Source organism: Nannobrachium achirus (assembly GCF_963921795.1).
Source record: "Nannobrachium achirus genome assembly, chromosome: 20".
In the NCBI taxonomy this organism is placed as follows: domain Eukaryota; kingdom Metazoa; phylum Chordata; class Actinopteri; order Myctophiformes; family Myctophidae; genus Nannobrachium; species Nannobrachium achirus.
The window spans coordinates 37,034,502-37,054,349 of record NC_137827.1 but is presented as its reverse complement, the minus strand read 5'-3'; the positions used below and the strand labels follow the sequence as shown (position 1 = coordinate 37,054,349).

Genomic DNA, 19,848 nt, shown 5'->3' with positions numbered 1-19,848 from the left:
AATAGAGTCACAGTCCTGGAGGGCATTTTGAATAACCAACACACAGCCTGTGTAATATTTCAATAGATTTGCTTGTCTTGCATTCGACCCAGTAGACTAAAACACATTTATGCACCGGATTATATGTAACAGCTGGTGATGTGACACAATAAATACGCACAGTTGACATAGAAAAGTGTACATGCATGCTCTCTGTTGTTTATGTTTGCACAGAGACCTGCAGAGACGGTGGTTGCAGAAAGGCAGGTGTTCTTTGCAAGGCATAGGTTGGTGGTTAGGTTGAAGGTTTCACATCTGTCATTTCTTGGTACTAAAACATGATCTACCGCCTACGCTGTGACCACATCCTCTGCTCTTGTGCAGTTCTTTACTCCTCTGCAGACAGAGATGCAGTTTCATATCTGCCATAAACATGCACAAGCCTCGCCTCTGCAATGAACAGAACATTGATTTCCTGTACTACTACTGGGGTGTTGTAACCCTGTTTATGTAGAAGTATGTAGAGTAGAAAATAGAAAGTCAAAAATAGAGATCACGTGAGATGGTGGAAAACTGATCTCAGATCTTATAAAGTTTATGGAAACTTTGCTTCATATGTGGGGAGGAAATTGTTGAATTCTCATACATTTGACTGATAGGCAGGGTGCTAAAAATACCCCACCCTGCTACCCTAACTTCAACCAAAATCAGTTGACTTTCCGAATTATTGATCTCATCTTACGCTTGTGGAAACTTTGTTTCATGTGGAGAATTCTTTGTAATGTTAATAAAAACTATACTATAAAAAAATAACAATTATTATACTAACTTTGAACTGATATGGAAGACAATGGTGGCACCTATGGTGGAAATCCTATCTTTACATTTGAGGTAAAACTAGTAGTTGACATAAGCCTGAGAAGCATAATGATGTCACTTAACTCGGATCAAAAGAAAGAAATCACTTGGTTTTCTGAAAAAGTTTATTTGAGTATTAATACATGTCAACAATGGCAGATAAAGATACATTATCCTAAAAAGAAAATTAGTACATTAATGTATTTGCAAAGCATTTAATGAAAAAGTGTCAATGGTTCCTCTTGTGTACAGAATTGGTTGACAGTTTATTCCTTTCACATAGAAAATGTCTACAAAGCCAAGCCACTGCAAGTTAACATATTATTTTATGCTCCCCTAAACTTGTTTGCCATTGTGATGGTTCAGAAATCAGATGTTCTGCGTCTTTTATATTGACTCTGTATAATAGAAAGAAAAGGACAATTTAGTGAAGAAATCTCTTTAATTGAATATACTTTTCAGTCCTGATACAACTGTTAACAAAGAAAAATCATAATAAAAAAGTTTTTTTTGTTATATACAGTATTTGTCAAAATTGTTTTGTTTTTATACAGAATTGGTCAACTATTTGATCTGTTTCCTTCCACATAGAAAACATTTACAAAACCACTGCAAAATATAGATATATAGAAAATATATGTAGTATGCTTTGAATGTATTAAATTAAAAGTAAAATAGAATGAGTTCCCTTGAATTTGGTTGCCATGGTGACGGGACGGCATTCAGTTGTTCTGCTTTTTCGTTTGGGTCTAGAGAGAAGAGATGAGTTACTTACTTTTCAATTAATTAATTTTCAATATACTTTATTATGATCCAGACATCAGTCATATCAAAACTAGACTACTGCAACTCCCTCCCGGCATGTGCACTTAAGCATTTCCAACTGCTGATCCTAAATGCCGGGGCACGACTGGTCTTCAACCAGCCAATATTCTCACATTTCTCCTCCCTTCTCCGCTCCCTCCACTGGCTCCTGATTGCTACCCGCACAGAACACGGATGCTGGACTTAAAAGCAGCCAATGGCACCTCCATACCTCCAAAGGCTGATCGAACACTACAACCCCACCCGTTTACTCAGATCAGCTAACACAGGGATGCTGACAGAACCCTCGCAAAAAACCCTTTGCCTAATTATGATATCACAATCCAAATCACTTTATTTTAAGTGTAGAGCATTTTATCTTGGTGACATTGGAGTGGGGACATAAGAGTATTGACAAATCACCCAATAACATTAAATACTCAACGTACATGTGTTAAAGTAACATGGTTCATTTTGAAGGAACATATTTTCAACCCACCTGAATCCTCCACAGTAAAGCCATAAGGAAGAGTCCATAGAAGCTGCTCTTGGCGAGGAAGAAGATGTAGGACATCTTTGCAGTTTGTATTATCCTCATATAATCTCCTGTAGAAATGTAAAACACCCATCTGAGCTATTTTCCTCCAAAGAGTCACAGTTAGGTCATTTGGTACATTTCATCTGATGCAGTGTACCATGGGTACATTTTAGCATGCATTGCCTCTAAAGAAATGATGCTCCATAAGCCTGACAGCATCAGCGACAGTCAGTGTTCTATACTGGACAATACAAATATAATTCTTACCTTTTGTAAGTTCTGTACCTGTACCTTCACCTGACAGAAATACAGAAAGGATAAGACAGGATAAGATTAGTAATATTTTTTTTTACATTAAAAATACAATGTTGTGTTACCGCTATCTATTTTACTATATCTGGTACTCTTTCAATTGTGTCAATGCGATTGATGGTAGTCTTTCTATCTATGATTTCTATCTGAAGTGCATTTTAGTGAGTATTATTTAACACGCATATTGTCTCTCTCAAGAATGATGCACCATAACAATGACAATAGTATTCTTACCGTTTGTGGTGCCTGCACCTGTACCTTCACATGACAGAAACACAGAAATTACAAGACAAGATTAGGTTAGTTTAGATGGCGCTTGCCTTTTTTACATAACAAAAAGGAAATGTTTTGGTATTTTCCACTATGTATTTAACTTACCTGGTACTTGGTACTTGGTACTTGGACGGTAATTGGTGGTAGTCTTCCCATCGTAGAAGCCAACAATGCAGTCAAATTTCTTATCCTTATCCTTAGCCTGGACCTTCAATCGGCTGGTGATGGTGTACAGTTTGGTGCCTTCATCCTGCATGGCTGCATTATCAGTCACCACTCCTGCAGTGACCGTGACCCCGTCAACCTCCCAGGACACGGTGACATGGTCTGGGTAGAAACCAGTGGCCACACATACTAAGGTCTTCTTCTTCTTGTTTGGACACTCAGAAGGTGGAAGGATGACGACGTTGGGTGTTGTGATGTTGACAATGTCAGGAGGCTCTGGATTTGGACAGACAAAAGGAAAGTTTTAAATTCTACTGTATCTAGATGTGGAAAGAAAGACCAGATTTAAATCAAAGGACCATGGCATCAACATGGAAAGTTTTACCTTATCTTACAGATACCTTCAGAATAATTACAATGAGAGAGCTGTTAGTTCCTTTTCCAAATATAGACAGGAGAAAAACCAATGCACATCACTTACTCAGATGCAAAAAAAGAGAAGCTTCTATCCACTGAAGCATAAATCCTATCAATCTTTTAGGTATTGAATCAAAATCGAGTGTCCTATAACTGCAACAACCTTTTTCGCTTTTAACTGACTTCACTGTTGAGTCATAATTATTGGTTTTAGTTCATGTTAATGTTTACATTATTTTATTGAATCCAAGAAAGAATAACATTATTCAAGTACCTGACGTTTACCTATACTTGCTTACTTTAACAAAGCAAAGCATGTTTACAATGATTATTTGTGTTCTTTTAAATAAGCAGATGTGTTCACATTTCAAACTACTTTACAATTCTCAGTGTGTTTATTTAATTACAGACTGCCAATATGACACAGAATAGTGCAGGAAAAAAATATAACCGATAGGACCACCACTTCAACGAGTAGTTCAACCAAATTTAAATTTCTATCAATTCCACACCACATGAAGCCTTGATTTAATTCATGGAGTGTTTTTCAAATGATTGGCTCAGGCATGCGACAAAAAAAAAATCTCCGTTAAGTCAAGGCTTCGTGGGTTGTGTAATTGATAAAAAATCAATTACTCAATATAAAAACATTTCAAGTTCAGAAAATAAAACTCATGGAGAAAATGTAATGAATATTTTGAGAATGTACTGTATGTGTTTAAGTTAATTTCTTACCCAGAACAGTTAGTTTAGTGCCACTGCCAAAGTAAGCAGGCTCGTAATTGCTCACACTGACACAAGGCTACAGAAAAAACTCTGAGGTATACCAGAAACTTTACAGTCTGTCATCTTTTTGCTGCGTTTTGTGATATTCTCAGAGTGCATCTCAAAGGCTTCTCTTACTCTACAAAAACTGAACATTTTATGTCATCCTGAATTGTAAATAGTTGGCTTGTTCAGTTTAGTTTTATTCCGTGACATAATTTGTTCAACATTTTCTCTCTTTTTGCCATTTCATCAGTTTCTATCCTTTCATTCTGTTTTATCATTATTTGACTAAACTATTAATCTGCTGATCTATACTCAATAATAGACCTTGAGGAGAACAAAACTTTTCTTACAAATTATTTATCGAACCAAATACTTTTAGCTACTTTAGATTACAAATTAATTGCATTGCAGAACATTATATAGAAGTAATGTTGTTTGTTACCTTACCTAAGACCGTAAGTTTAGTTCCATTTCCAAAGTAAGCCTCAGACTGGGAGCTCACAGAGCCTTACTGCACTGATAAGAACTTATGCTATGAGAGATCATCTGGGCATTGTGCCAAATTTCATATTACCACAGTTCTACTGCTGAAGAGCACACTATAGATGATCCTTCTACTTAATGGTGCTAAACGTAAACAAGGCAAAGTAGACATACAGTATGAAACCAAATGTGTGTGAATGTTCGCCTTGAGAAAACTACAATGTCTGTAATAAATTATTAATTCAGCATATTCGCTTCTCTCACTCACATTCTGAGTCAGTCAGATTATTAAGAGGATTCATTTTCTACAGAGGATTACATTTTCTTACCTAAAACAGTGAGTTTAGTTCCAGCTCCAAAGTATGCCTCCGAGTATGAACACAGAGTGTTAAGAGCTTAACAAAAACCCCTTTACTTTCTCTCTCTCTCTAAAAAAATCGTACTTTAAAAGCTTCCATACCAATGCACTCATCTCATCAACAAAGTCTTGGGACAGATGTTAAGTCAACTAAAGATGAACATGTTGACATGTGCTAATGTCCTAATGTCATGTCACATACATTTCACAGTATTGCCTGACAATATTTTAGTGAACATTATACATTCTCTCACCTATGACCGTTAGTTTGGTTCCTCCACCAAAGTGAGCTTCAGCAAATCCACCAGCACAGTGCACACGATCAGCACTTAAATGTACCTCAAGCTATGGCATAGGCTATTTCAGATTGTAGTAAAAAGTTGTACTGGTCTCTTTTTTTTCACATCACATTACTAAACTCTAACTATAGCATGTTGATACTATTTGGGTGCGAAACTAAAATTAAACTCTCCATGACTGATATGTCAGCCTTACAATGTTGTCTCAATTATTGATGAAATCATGAAGTGAAAGTCTCATAGTTTACTTACCAAGAACAGTCAATTTTGTGCCTTGGCCGAAATAGGCTTCATAATTGGCACAGCAACAAGCTCAGCAGCAGAAAGTCAGTGAGCAGACTACAACTATAAAAACTGCACAAAATAACGTCTTGGTTTGACACAACGCGTATATAAACCAGTGTCTTTACATCCGCATATTTTAACATTATATGCAAAAACAGACATTGAGATTATTATATTTACCTAAAACTGTTAGTTTGGTTCCGTTGCCGAAGTATGCAGGTTCAGTGTTAGTCACAGTGTTGTCAGTTCAGTCAAATATTTCAGGTTTTACATTAATTCTCAGTAAACACCTCATTTTCAATCACACGTTTTGCCATGTCATTCAGTAGTATTTATAAAACATTGTAAGAGTTATGACTTACCCAAAACAGTGAGTTTAGTTCCATTTCCAAAGTAGGCCTCGCTGCCAGTGTCACACTGACAGCAACCTTTACCAAAAAGTCAAAACTTTCCATAATCCTTTATCAGACAATTAACCAAACACACTCTTCATGGCGTTTTAGACGTCCATTAGATAGGCTCCAATAATGTCAGTGGTTGTTTTTGTGAAGTAGGAGTGAGTAAAAACAACCATAATAGAGAATGTATAAACTGGAAAATGTCTAGTTTATTCCACTCAGCTGTACTTATTAAACTCCAATTATATTCCCATAGATACATTAGAGTCCCTCATAGTGTTGAATATTGATGTTATTCCCTGTAACAAGGGTACCAGGTACTGTTCAGTGCTCTACACAATACAAGTGAATGGGAGGAGGTTTTTGTACAGCAGCTCTATAGGAATGTATCACCGTGGCCCCCTGTCCCCACGGTGAAAAAGCATTACACAAAAACCTTGATTCTTTCTCGTTCTCTCTTTTTGCCTACCCCCACATGACTTGTCCATATCTCACCCCCCATCTTTCTCTATGTGCCCCTGAGAGCAGGTGCGCGGTGAGGGGGGATGCTTAAAGGTGTTGAACTGCTTCCATGCTGACTGGTGCTATTTCTGTGAGCTCTAAGAAAAGCAGTGAGAGTGAGGAGGGGAGGAAATGTAAGCTTTTTGTTTTTGTGTTTCCTTGCAAGGTGGAATCTCCGTTGGTCACATGTTACTCCACATCCCTCCCTGTTGTCATTTGTCTTATGACATCATGACACCCTGAGCTGCAGCTGTGACATAAAGACGTATAGGCATCGGAGAGGACCAAATCTTTGTTCTGTCTTACAGAGAAATTGTTTGGAAAATTAAAATATTGCTCATAATTGCTGTCATTTCAGCTGTCAGAACTTACACAGAATGGACAACCAATGTGTTTAAGGGTGTTCATATATGGTGTGCTGCCTTTCTTTATTATGTTTTATGTCTGAGAGTCAACCAAGACAAATTCCTATCAACTATGTTGACATGGCAATAATGTCATTGAATCTTGAATCTTGAATGGTTACTAGTATAAACCATCTGGATATTATGTAACTTCTATAATCTTATACAGTGACAGCAGTTTAGTACTGAGTAATTAATAAATATAATCAGTTGATCTTATTCGCAAGTGTTTCCCTTTGGAGCAAAATGAGTTATTCAAAGACACAGAGGTCCTTGTGAAAATAATATATTTTTGTATCATCTGTCTTTGTCAAATGTGTTGTCAAATGGTTCAACTTACTATTGGGAATATTCTTTCCAATTAGATTGCTCCAATTGAAGTTTTCAAAACACTGACATTAATACTTCAGCATGTCCTTCATTAATTGAGCCATGAAGTAATGCAATCCTATTGTAATGAAGTTGTTTGAATTTGTCCACCAGAGGATGCTAAAACAGCAAAATAGTTTTGAGGTGAAACACACCTAAAAAGATGAGCCACATGGCCAGCTATGCACACATGTTATTGAAGAGATGATGCACATTTAGTTTATTTTTCTCTATTATAAGGACTTGGTATTTTGAGATGAATTACAATCTATTTTGTCTGGTTAGTTAGTTAAGAGTATTCTTCGTGCACATATAATATCCATACAATTAAATGGTTTATATATATTATTTTATTATTTGCTCCAAAAATACTGCATATGGATTCACCTGCAATCCATCCATCATGTTCTTTGTTTAGTTGAGTTTCATTTGCTATTTCTGTATTTCAACAGGGGTACATGGAAGGAGAATTAAATTAGGGACACACAACATTGACATTTTGGCCGATATCTGATTATTTGCATGGTCAAATTGATCAATATCGATATTGCATTGCAAGTTTCAATGTAGTGTTCTTATTTAACATTTCCAACTTAAAATAAAATAATGTGACCTAAACTGCTGGCAAATTTTTTAATTATTTCATAATAATTTGCCAGTGTACCTAGTTGAATCTCACTATATGAAAAAGTTATTATCAAGGACCTGGTCTGAAATAAATAGTAAGGCTGACCTTTAGAGAGTAATCTTTACACTATCTCTCCCAGCCTTTCAATATACAATATACGATTGATATGATTAAATAATAAGATTGGATTAATGACATACAGACATTTAAATGATATCAATTAAATATATGAACTAAATGAAACACGCTTGTGTAGTAGGAGGTGTTTTTTCAATTCAGCTTCAAATTATTTGGGGGTACAGTACTCAAGAGTTTTTGGGAAACACTGCCCTATTTAAACAAAAATAGCTATAGCTGATATTGCTGAATTCAGTTAAATTTTGTTAGAGCTGAATCCCAATAAGTTGTCTCAACATACTCTGATCAAAGACATCAAAGAATTATTAGACCTTTGTTGACCTAATGATTTAAGGTGATTATGTAACTGGCTCACTTTTAACACACTACCATATACTGTGTAATGTGTGTAATCCCCAATGTACCCTGTAGAGGTCATTGTACATTCATATCTTATCCATAGAGTTAAATCTTATCTTGTATTTTATAATACAACTTTTCCCCATAAAATCTGAGCACAAGCACACAGAAGATGAAAGGAGAGTGACTTGTGCCTGTGGTGCACCAGTGCTATCCAACCTCGGGTTTTGTTGATGAAGAAAACACTTAAAATTGAGTGAGAATTTTAACTTTATTATACAGTAGGTGCTCTGCAAGTCTTTTTATTGAGAATTATGTCATTGCTGCCCAAAAATAAAATTCCCACGACTTCAGTATCATACACCCTTTTTATTTTCTTGCTACTGCATGTTGGAGTTTTTGAATTGAGAAGGCTTTCTGAGTCACTGTGGTTTAGTTGTGTCAAAGTAGCGCCAAATGTTTGACGCCAACATCAGGGAAGTTTTCGGCTCAGCTCCTGAGATCTGAACAGGACTTATATTCTGTGAAAGGAGGCAATATAGTGTGGGGATTTAAGGGGAGCAAATGCTAATTTCGTGCAAATTTGTCTTAAAGCGCAAAATTTTGCACAGATGTAGCCCAGGGCTTGCTCTAATGATTTAGCTAGGGCGCCCAAGCCGACGACCTTCGGGGTCGCCACAGCGGCCAAATCAAGTTGGGCTCCCATTGACTTTCTATACAGGAGGAAAATACCCAGATTTCTTTTTTTTTCTGGGTATTTAAGTAGGATCTGAGGGGTCTAACTTGGGGTTTGTCATGATGCTGAATCCATTGCAGGCATCTGTTTTGCACAAAAAACATTCCTTGGGCTAGAAATGGCCTCAGAAAACGATGCATGTATGGGTGAGCATTCATGTTAGTCGGAGGCCTTAGGGTTTTTTTCCCCGTGCTAATCAGTCTAAAAGTGAAAAATTTTGCACAGACCTTCGGGGTCACCACAGCTCCAGAAAACACCCACAAAACTCTGAAAAGTGATGACTCATCACTTTTCATCACTAAACCATCGTTCTCTTGGGCCATTTGTAGCCCAAGGAATGTTTTTTGTGCAAAACAAATGCCTGCAATGGATTCAGCATCATGACAAACCCCTAGTTAGACCCCTCAGATCCTACTTAAATACCCAGAAAAATACCTGGGTATTTTCCTCCTGTATAGAAAGTCAATGGGAGGCCAACTTGATTTGGCCGCTGTGGCGACCCCGAAGGTCGTCGGCTCGGGCGCTCTAGCTAAATCATTAGAGCAAGCCCTGGGCTACATCTGTGCAAAATTTTGCGCTTTAAGACAAATTTGCACGAAATTAGCATTTTCTCCCCTTAAATCCCCACACTAATATGCTTGACGCTTCTTTTGGTGTGAGCAGTTGAAGTTTCTTGTCTCTTAAGTACTGTAGAACTGATCATCTTGTTCACAGTGCAGAGTAACCGATGCATCCCCTTGAGGCTCAGTGTAAATGGTGTTTGGTCAGCAGGAGAAATCTGTGAAGTAGGGTGAAAAGACATGAAAATAATAGACAAATGTAACTCATTGACTACCACGACCTTTTAACGTGGGCGTGTGTGTGTGTCCATCGTGCACCATTTCCGGTCCAAACCGGGAAGCACTATCTTTGGGGCACTTAGGCACCTTGGATCGGCGATCCGATTTTGGATTGTTTTTAATCAAATCGAATGAATCTAAACTCAGGAAACTTGTGCGTGGCAATCAATGTTTAACAATTTAATGAAAAGAAAAAGGATGACATTCATTCGAGTGATGATGCATTTTTAAGATTCCAATTGGCTATATTCACAGAGATAGATAGGATATACATAGTTTCTAATGATATTCTAGACATAGTCACACTGTTAAACCATCATTTATGCAGTGAAAGATTGCGCTGGTAGATTATATGGTAACAAAACCATGATAATATCGTGGTCTCATGTTGTCGTGCTGAGTTCAGCTGTAGGCCTATTAGTTATAGGTTTTTGTATTAGAGTACAGCTCTCTCTATCACTGTGTCTGCTAGCTGCACAGAAATACTCTCCAACATCTTCAGGTCGCCTCAGCTTTAGGACATGAAGATAGGCTTCCTTCTCGCCATCTCCACTGACATTGAAGTGGCTTTCAAAAGGTGTCTCAACTCTTGGAGTTTTGTAATAGACATAAGCAATAAGCTTGAGGGCAGTGTCTCCCACTGAGCGCTGATACCAGAGAATGGTGTCATAGCTTGGGATGCTGTGGTTACAGGACAGGTTGACGGAACTATTCAGTTTCTCCAGCAGGTCAGCTGGTGTCTGATGGACAGTTTTTCCTTTACTGGGTGTCACATCTGTCGAGAGAGAGTCGAGAGAATATGATTCTAGTACAGTAAATATCTTTCAGAGTGGAATCATTTAAAGTAAATTGGGTAATAATAAAAATACATACTGTAATGTATGTCTGATGTTTATATAAATGAATGATACCTTTTATCCAGAAAAGAGTGATGATGAATGTGATGAGATGCTGTGGATTCATGGTGTAAGTCAGTGTTGTTGAATGTGAAGAGACAACTGTAGTCTCTGCCTGGGTGCCTGGGGCTGCCTGCAGGGCTGTGGGAGGAAGTGGAAGTGATGTAGAAGGAACAGCTGCTTGTAAACTCACAACCAGTCCAGGATGTGATTGAAGTTACTGTAATAACTGGATACCTGGATGTCTTTCTGTCTGCCTGTTCTGTATGTCCGTATATGTATGTTCAGATTTTTATTTTATTGTCTTTATTGTCACAACTCAGGTTTACAGGTGTAAAGATGTGTGTGAAATCATGAACGTTTTTGTGAGCTTGTAGGCTATTTTCAATTGGCCGAAATGTATGAGTGGTTAATGTATGTTTTGTAATAATAATCAAAATCTACAAAATAACTACTTGAAGGGATCCCCGGCTCATGCGCCTTATATGTCTTGGTACATTGTAGTTGCCCTTTATAACTGACATTATGAATTGACGTCTTCTAGGGGTGGCTTTCCCAAGTGCAAATGTGTGCTAAGAACAATCTGATTGATTGATTGATTAATTGAAGTATTTATTAGAGGTTTGCATAGGGAAAGGCAGTACATGACAGTACAGTTCACTGGTACAAGGTCAACTAAAAGGAAACTCAGGTAAGCCTTTGCAGCTTATATAGAGATCCTTCTCTTTAACTCATATAACATTGAATGACAGACAGATAAAACACAGTACTATCTTTGTTTCATATTAAGCCAATTACCAAAATGGTCCTTTTGTTTAGAACTCAATACTTCCATAAATTTAGAGACTCTATAACTTCCAACTATTCATACAAAACAATGCATCCATAGGACAGTTGTTTGTCTACACAGTACCTCATGTAGTCTTCCCACTGTAGGAAAATACTTATCCCATATCCCTCAGTAGAGAAATATGTTTTTCCTTTCTCTTGCCAAATAAAAAAGTGTACTTTTTCATATCCTATTTGTTCACGCTAAGGTGACTATTACACTAGCAGTAGACTTAGTCTAAAGAAAATACCTAAATTGATCATCCTGCAAGGGCTTTGGAAGACCTACTGCATGTTCATTCTCTGGTGTCACTCATAACTGGTTTATACTTAAATAATTGTTGGGGAGTAAAAGTATAATATTTGCCTCTGAGATGTAGTGGAATAGGAGTAAAAGTATTGAAACACTAAGTAACAGTAAATGACTGTACTTAGTTACTGTACACCACTGGTAATCATGTTAATCCCTTTAAAAAGGGGAACATAAAACAAAACTTGTAGCTGGTGCTTATAATCAGGAGGTAGATTCATGCTGTACAGAAGGAACTTCCCTGTTCTAATGTTGTGTGTCAGTTGCGTTTTGGCACAGAATGAGATGAGGGGAGAATGGTTTAATGCAGGTGTTGTAATACAAAGATATAAAAAATGTGTGAGGGCAGGTTTTTGTATTGAAAAGTGGCAACATGTGACACTGTGGAAACTAGCAGCGCAGAAATACATTGCAGTGCTGTTTGAACTGATCTCCTCAATAATTGTCAATGTACTGATTTTGTTCTCATTTGCACTTCCATCCATCTTGACCGCCATCCCTTTCTCTGGGTATCCACTGTCTGCGATCATGTATCCCAAGAGTTGTATTTGTCCATTATTTGATTGCTTGTACCAGTAGATTCGATTGTAGGTCGGAATACTGTGTGCACAGTTCATCTTGGCTTTCTCTCCTTGGTTGCTGTACAGAAGCAGGTCAGATGGTGTCTGGTAAACCTGGTCACTCAGAGAGGCGCCTGGTGGAGAAGAATTAAAACATAGTAAATGTAGTAAGTTTATGTACTGTAGTATGGCTACTAAATTGATCAAATTCAAAGCACAGGAGTGAATGTTACTGAAAATATTGCTTCCACCATTTTTTCAAGAGTATACACTGCTCAAATGAAAACATTGTGGAAGCCAAATTGTACACAAGGAATGAAACGAAAATATTCAAACAATGAATAATAAAATAACATATTACCTGAAACTAGAGCAGTGTTCAAAGTTGTACAAAGAAGTATGATGGCCACACGGTGTGTTCTGAGAGCATCTGTCTGGTATTTCATCTTCAATCTACTGTAGTCTTGCTTGTTGCTAAGAATCATCTCTTCTCACTGACTATACATATGCTGTCAAGATGTCTATGATCAACCTTCTGGGAGGTGGGGTCAGGTGTTACCGCTGTACACCACTAATCTTCAGATATGTGACATGATGTTGTGTATCTAGTTCTAGTCTTGGCAAATTCCGGGTTTTAGAAAAGGCACTGATGATCACTTTGTTTTTGCCTGGCAATGACAACATTTTAGGAGAGAAAAATAAAAGACGAAGTGTGCATATACATACAGTATGTCTCTGTGTGTCCGTCTTTCAGTCAGCCTATCTGAATGTGTCTGTGCCCGCCCTTCTAAATCTTTGTGTGCGGTCTTAGGGAAATTCTTTATTATTGTTATTATTAATGTATTACTATGTACTAGTAAGACGCCTCAGGGCGACAAGCGACCTCACCTTAAAGGACGCGGTTGCGCCATGTCTTGGCCATCTGGCCAGTGATGTATATCGGACCAGTTACCCATATGGAGACCCCTGGTGGAGATCCACTGTATATGGAGATCTGCTGTGAGAGCCCAAACATGCTTACTCAGTTATTTGTTAAGTGAAAGTCCTACCTATGGTGTCTATACCCATACATGAAGATCCCTGTCTGTAGAACCAGCCACACAGATATGGGCTGTCTTGGCCATCTGTCTTGGCCATATATGGATTCTGTTAGTGTGTTATGTGGCCGATGTGGCCTCCATATATGGGCATTCCCATAGGAAGTCCTGTTATATATGGGCTTAATATTATAATATCACAGTGAAGCCAGAGCATGATGTCAGACCGGCAAACCCATAGACCATAAAAAAGTATACACGTCCAGACATCCAGACGGATGGAGTCAGCATGTGCCGTTTCACATACTAAACTGGGACCTTCAGTTGCAATTAATGGTATATATATATATATATATATATATATATATATATATATATATATATATATATATATATATATATATATATTTAGTGAAAACATTTCCTTTCTTTTCTCACTTCCTGAAAACGTGATATGTTAGATTTCAACTGACAACACTTGTGGGTTTTTGTACAGCAGTGTGGCATGGTTGTGCTGCTGTGTAGACTAGCAGCACAGAAATACACTCCACTGTCATCTGAGGTGAGATTGTTCAGTGTAACGGAGGCTTTCTTATTGGTAGTTGCTTCGCCATCGAGCTGGATTTTATTTTCGAATCCAGGTTCTATGTTCCCCATGGTAACAGTAAGGTATCCCAACAGCTGAAGACTTCTCTTTTGCGAGTTCTTGTACCAAAGGATTACATTGTAGTTCGATATGTCATGGCTGCACTGGACAGTCTCAGACTGTCCAAGAACCTGGATCACGTCAGGTGGATTTTGGACAACCTCACCCAGCGAGACCTCTGTAGGAGAGAAAACTGGATGTTTGACAGGCCTCCAAGAAAGACATCATCACACATACAGTACATACAGTCACACATACAGTACATACCCATTCGAAAGAGCAATGTGGAAATACAGAGGACCAAAACATGGATCATGTTGACTCCCCAAAGTAATTAAAGAAGATTTTAAATGTATCCTACACTACTGTACAGTATATGCTGTGTAGGAAAGTGAGCTGTGCTCACATTTTCTTGGCCGTAGAATACGTAGGCTTACTGCCAGTCCCTCCCCTTAACAAAGCACAGCCTACAACTTAGTATATTACTGTACCAGCCGTTACAGCTTGCTACACAATAGAGCGCATTTATAGGGGCTGATGTCAGCTGAATGTGATGAGAAATGGTGGTTAGTTGTGGTTACATATGTTTGGTCAAGTAACTGTCACATCCAATTAGGCGCATCAGCTGACCTTTCGGTTGCACCGTGTATGGGATCTATGCCTTTGTTTCTACATCTATGATTTTATTCCTGTGAGAACATTTGGTTCAGTAGCACTGAATCTAATGATAGTCTATGACTGAAATGTACGTCTGCTGTTGTTAATTCACTTATTATTTGCTCTTGAGCACTACTGTAAAGAGAAAGAAAGAGAGAGAGAGAGATTTATATACACATAATACTATATACTGCATGATACAACAACTGAAGAGGTGTGTGGGGAAACACTGCACCCTAACGAATTATTTCATTTTTGCAGCAAAACTTGGCAAGAATCATCGTTAGCAAGATGTCAGATTATCAAATGTTCTGGGGAGCGTTTTCTTTTCAAGTGGTTAGGACTCAGAGCAGGTGACTGATTGTGACTTTATTGCTCAGTGGATCAGATAGGGGAATTTGTCAAACAAGAGAGGCAATATGCAGCACAGTGCATCGCTAGCAGCACAGAAGTACACAGCGGTGTCCTCAGGTCCTCTCAGTTTCAGGATGTGAAGAGATGATAGACTTCTCCCATCCCCACTCACACTCACATTATAATCATTTTCAGTGTTTGTATTATCATATCGTGCATACCCAATTAATGCCATAGTGCTGCTGGCTGTAGACGCTTTGTACCACTGTATCATATTGAAATTGCTGTTAGAATGGCTGCAGTTAATTTGGACCTTGTCTCCTATATATTTAATCATTTTGGTGGGGGTTTGATGAACCAAAGTATTTGTTGACAATCCTGTGAATAGAAATTGACAAGTTCAGTGAAGAGAAACAAAAAACAGTGACCTATCCTCTATGATAGGTCAATGTAGACATTTAAGATTAGCTATAGTATTTCTCAAGAATTAATGTATCACCTGTCACACAGAGTGGAAGAGCTGCCAGTTGTATGAGAAGTCTAATCATGATCCCTGAATGGCTGAAAACTAAAGCACAGTGAGGAGGACTGCATACTGTGTATAGCCTATAGGGAGGAGAGGGGTGAGAGGTTTCCTCTCTTGAGGAAGAGGGAGGGGGAGAGAGTCACAGACGTCACAAGTTGAATCAGGACATTAATTGATTGATACATTTATTAGAAGGTTGCAAAATACAGTTTCATGACAGTACAAATCACTGGTACAAGGTCAACTAAAAGGAGATCCTAGTGAGCTTTTCAGCTTATTTACACAGGAACCACTTAATGTATCTCAACATTGAAAGACAAAGGATTGCATAGGATATCATCAATAACAAAAGGGAAAAAGCATTCAAAAAGAAGAAAAAAGAAAAATAAAAAGAAAAAAGAAAAGGGAGATATTTACAGTGGAAAAGGGGTGGTAAGTATGGGCTTAGACACAAGACCTCATGCTGCAGGTTGCCTCTAATGAAAGACATTTTGAGAATGTATGCATGTATCTTTCCATGCAGGATAGAATCAGTCTGTGTAGGCCTGCTATGCTAGTGAGCATCATATGGTCCTGCAGTTTTGTGGAATTGTCTGTGACACTGTGGGAGCAGCACAAAAATACACACAGCTCTTGACAATTACAGTAGGCTACCACATCCTTCACTGTGAAAGATCCACTTTGTCTTGTTGGCTGAAACGTTGTCCTCACCATTCCAAACATGTTGTAAGTTTGGTGCGCTGGTACAGGGGCTGCACCGCGACTCAGCGTGTCACGTATGCCTTGATGTGTTACAAATGTTTGTATATATGTTTTGAATACATGACTGCTGTGTCGTAAGACAAATTTCAGTGTGAACTGACAATAAAGTACTATATCATATATCATATCAAGTCACTCAGGAAACTGGCATTATCACTACTGGCCACCTTGATCATGAATGCTGTCCATCTGGACTGAAATATCCTTCTTTGTCAGAAATACATTTGAGACTTTTTTGTCTCACCTACTACTCCATCAAATCCATCAAAGTCTCTATTTATTTTAATTTAGTTTGTGAATCTATAGCTTTCCATTTGATTGAGAAGAAAAAGGCAGCACAGCTCTTCAGCCAAGATGCAAATGATTTATTTAACCAACGTTTCGACTGTTGCCAGGCTTCATCAAACCCTGATGAAGACTGGTAACAGTCGAAATGTTGGTTAAATAAAATCATTTGCATCGAGGCTGAAGAGCTGTGCGGCCTCTTTCTTCTCAATCATTGTTATCTGCGTGGTCAGCACCTCACTTACTTAGGTGTGCGCTCCTTTTGTATCTTGATATTATCCATTTTTCACATTTACCATGACATAGCCTACTTTATGGAAATAATATTGACATAATTAGTTAGTTTTTCCTGCAAAGTTGACAGACATACATCGTACAGGAATGAGACTTTGACTTGTGTTACAAATCTAGCCGTTCATAGATTCCACAAGAGAGAATCCTCATGATTCAGACAACTTGGGATGGAGGGGGGGTGCTCAAGGTTTTTGTGCAGCTCTGCAAGTCGTCTGCATCACTGTGCTCATAGACGGCACAAAAGTACAGGCCGTTGTCACTCGGGTCCACATTTTTCACAGTGAACTTGCCACTTTCAGCTTCAGTCTTCGTGGCAGCATATTTTTCTTTGTTGTTGTCTCCAAAATCATGGTCAATCTGCCCAGTTGCTGTGAAAACAATGAGCTTCATGCTTTCACCCTGGAGTTGCCTGTACCAGTACATTTGATAATAGGATATTCCTTTAGTGTGACTGCAGTCCATTTCAGCATTATCCCCCTTGCTCTTCCACAGTAGAAGAGTCTGGGTGACTGGTGAGTCAATGCCCTCTGTCAAACCTGTGGGAACATAGAAAATGTCTGTCTACTTAAAGCTTTTTGTATATGAAAATCGCTCGATATATTTTCTTAAAAATAAAATATTTCAACTGAATTAGTCTTAGTCTTACCTTTAATAGAGAGAAGTGAAAAGAGTATGATGATGACATATTTGATCATGTTTGGGTCCTGTTCCTTACAGGTGGCACTGTGGTAGTCTTACTCAAATGCAGTCTACTCTGTACAGAAATGATAGTGGTTTATAGATAGGACATGTGGGAATGTCAAAGAAGACAGCAAGTTTCAGTTGTGGGCGTGTTATATAGCATTCTCGCGTGAATGAATTAGTGTTCATTATAACCATTTTACAGAATTATTTCATACAAAAAACATGTGAAATGAAGTTGAGAAAGAAATTAGTTTTGAAGAAAAAGTTTGGAATTGCAAACATTGGGTGTCCTGATAGACATTTGATAGTGTAGTTGACGATGTAATATATAGAGGGCCTACAGCGCATTAGACTATCAATTTAATTTCTATGTGCTTACTACTTAAATATATCCCAATCTTTGTTCAATTTCACTACTCTTTCAATGTTATGTGTGTTCTGTAATACACAATTATAACCACAACATAGTTTATGGGAGCATCATGGGTCTGCAGTTTGGGTCATTCTGTGTACAATTAAAGCAAAAAGGGTAACACAAGCTATATAAAAGACTCTAAATGGTGTGTGTGTGTGTGTGTGTGTGTGTGTGTGTGTGTGTGTGTGTGTGTGTGTGTGTGTGTGTGTGTGTGTGTGTGTGTGTGTGTGTGTGTGTGTGTGTGTGTGTGTGTGTGTGTGTGTGTGTGTGTGCGCGCGGTCGGTCAGGTTTACTTAATTGGTCATGTGCGCGCGCGCGTAGGTCGGTCAGGTTTACTTAAATGGTCATGAGTGAACAACATTATAGTAGTTTAGTAGCCTATGTAAACAGTCACATCTTTGTCCGTATGTATCTCTGTCTATAACGCCTGACACTGTGGTTCTATGGGTTTGTCGCTCTGACATCACTGTGATTTCAGGGGAACCACTCTTAACAGAATGGGTTTTCCGCTCTGGCATCACGCTCTGGCTTCACTGTGATGTCACACTAACACAATCCCTTTTATGCCCATATGGAGTTCCTGATGTCATCAATATTAAGCCCATATCTAACAGGACTTCATATGGGAATGCCCATATATGGAGGTTCTACAGACAGGGATCTCCATGTATGGGCATAAAAGGTAATAATGTCAGATGTCATAGACATCATAGGACTTTCTCATAACGAATAACTGCGTAAGCATGTTTGGGCTCTCTCAGCATATCTCCATATACAGTACATGGATCTCCATATATGAGTACCAGGGGTCTCCATATATGGGTAACTGGTCCGATATACTTCACTGGCCAGATGGCCAAGAATTGGTGTGACCTCACGAGGTGGCATGTCGCCCTGAGGCTTCTTACTAGTTATTATTGAAATACTGAGTAGACTTCCAGAGAATCCCTTGGCAAATGATATGCCCATGATGAGCCAAGTATGAGCAAAAAGTATACTTTTGTTGCTATGTCTTCAATTTGCTGTATGGCAGTAAGTTGTACGCCTACTACTGTCAAGCTGAGTAGACCATGTTTGATCATGATAATGTCCCTAGAAGACAGCGAGACCAAACAGACTCTCCAGTCTGTAGTCAGTAGTGTATGCAGTGTTATATGAAGACATGTCACAGTGTATCTGAATTGTGCATCACAACAGGTGGTAGTGTCCCAGCATTGTATTGATGTGGTTTGATCCTGTAGTCAACTGTTGATGAGTATTAATGAGACTCAAGTTCCCCCTACAGGACACTCTATGAGAGAGAGAGAGAGCTCTGACAACTTTAATAATAAAACCAACACTGAGGTTTTTGTTCAGCCAACCTGTTAGTCTGTATCACTGTGTTCACTTACAGCACAGAAATACAATCCATTATCCTCTGGGATCAAATTCTTCACAGTGAAAGTTCCACTGAGTGCATCAGGCTTGGTGGTAGAGAATTTCGTCTCATTTCTGAAGCTAGGTTGGTAGTCAGGTGTGGAATCTGATATGGTAAACACTACTTGTTCCATTCCTTCTCCTGGGAGCTGTCTGTACCAGTACATTTGGTAGAAACTAGGTCCCTTGTTGTGACTGCATTCCATTGCAGCATTTTCACCCTTGTTTTTCCACAGTATGGGCTTCTGGTTGACATCACTTGCATCAGCAAGACCTGCAGACAT

At 38.5% G+C, this 19,848-nt stretch overlaps 1 gene segment (V, D, J or C); it reads right to left on the bottom strand.

Moving 5' to 3' along the window:
- Positions 1–19,512: 19,512 nt before the first annotated feature.
- On the bottom strand, positions 19,513–19,848 carry LOC308306123 (T cell receptor beta variable 18-like). The segment is given in 1 exon: positions 19,513–19,848.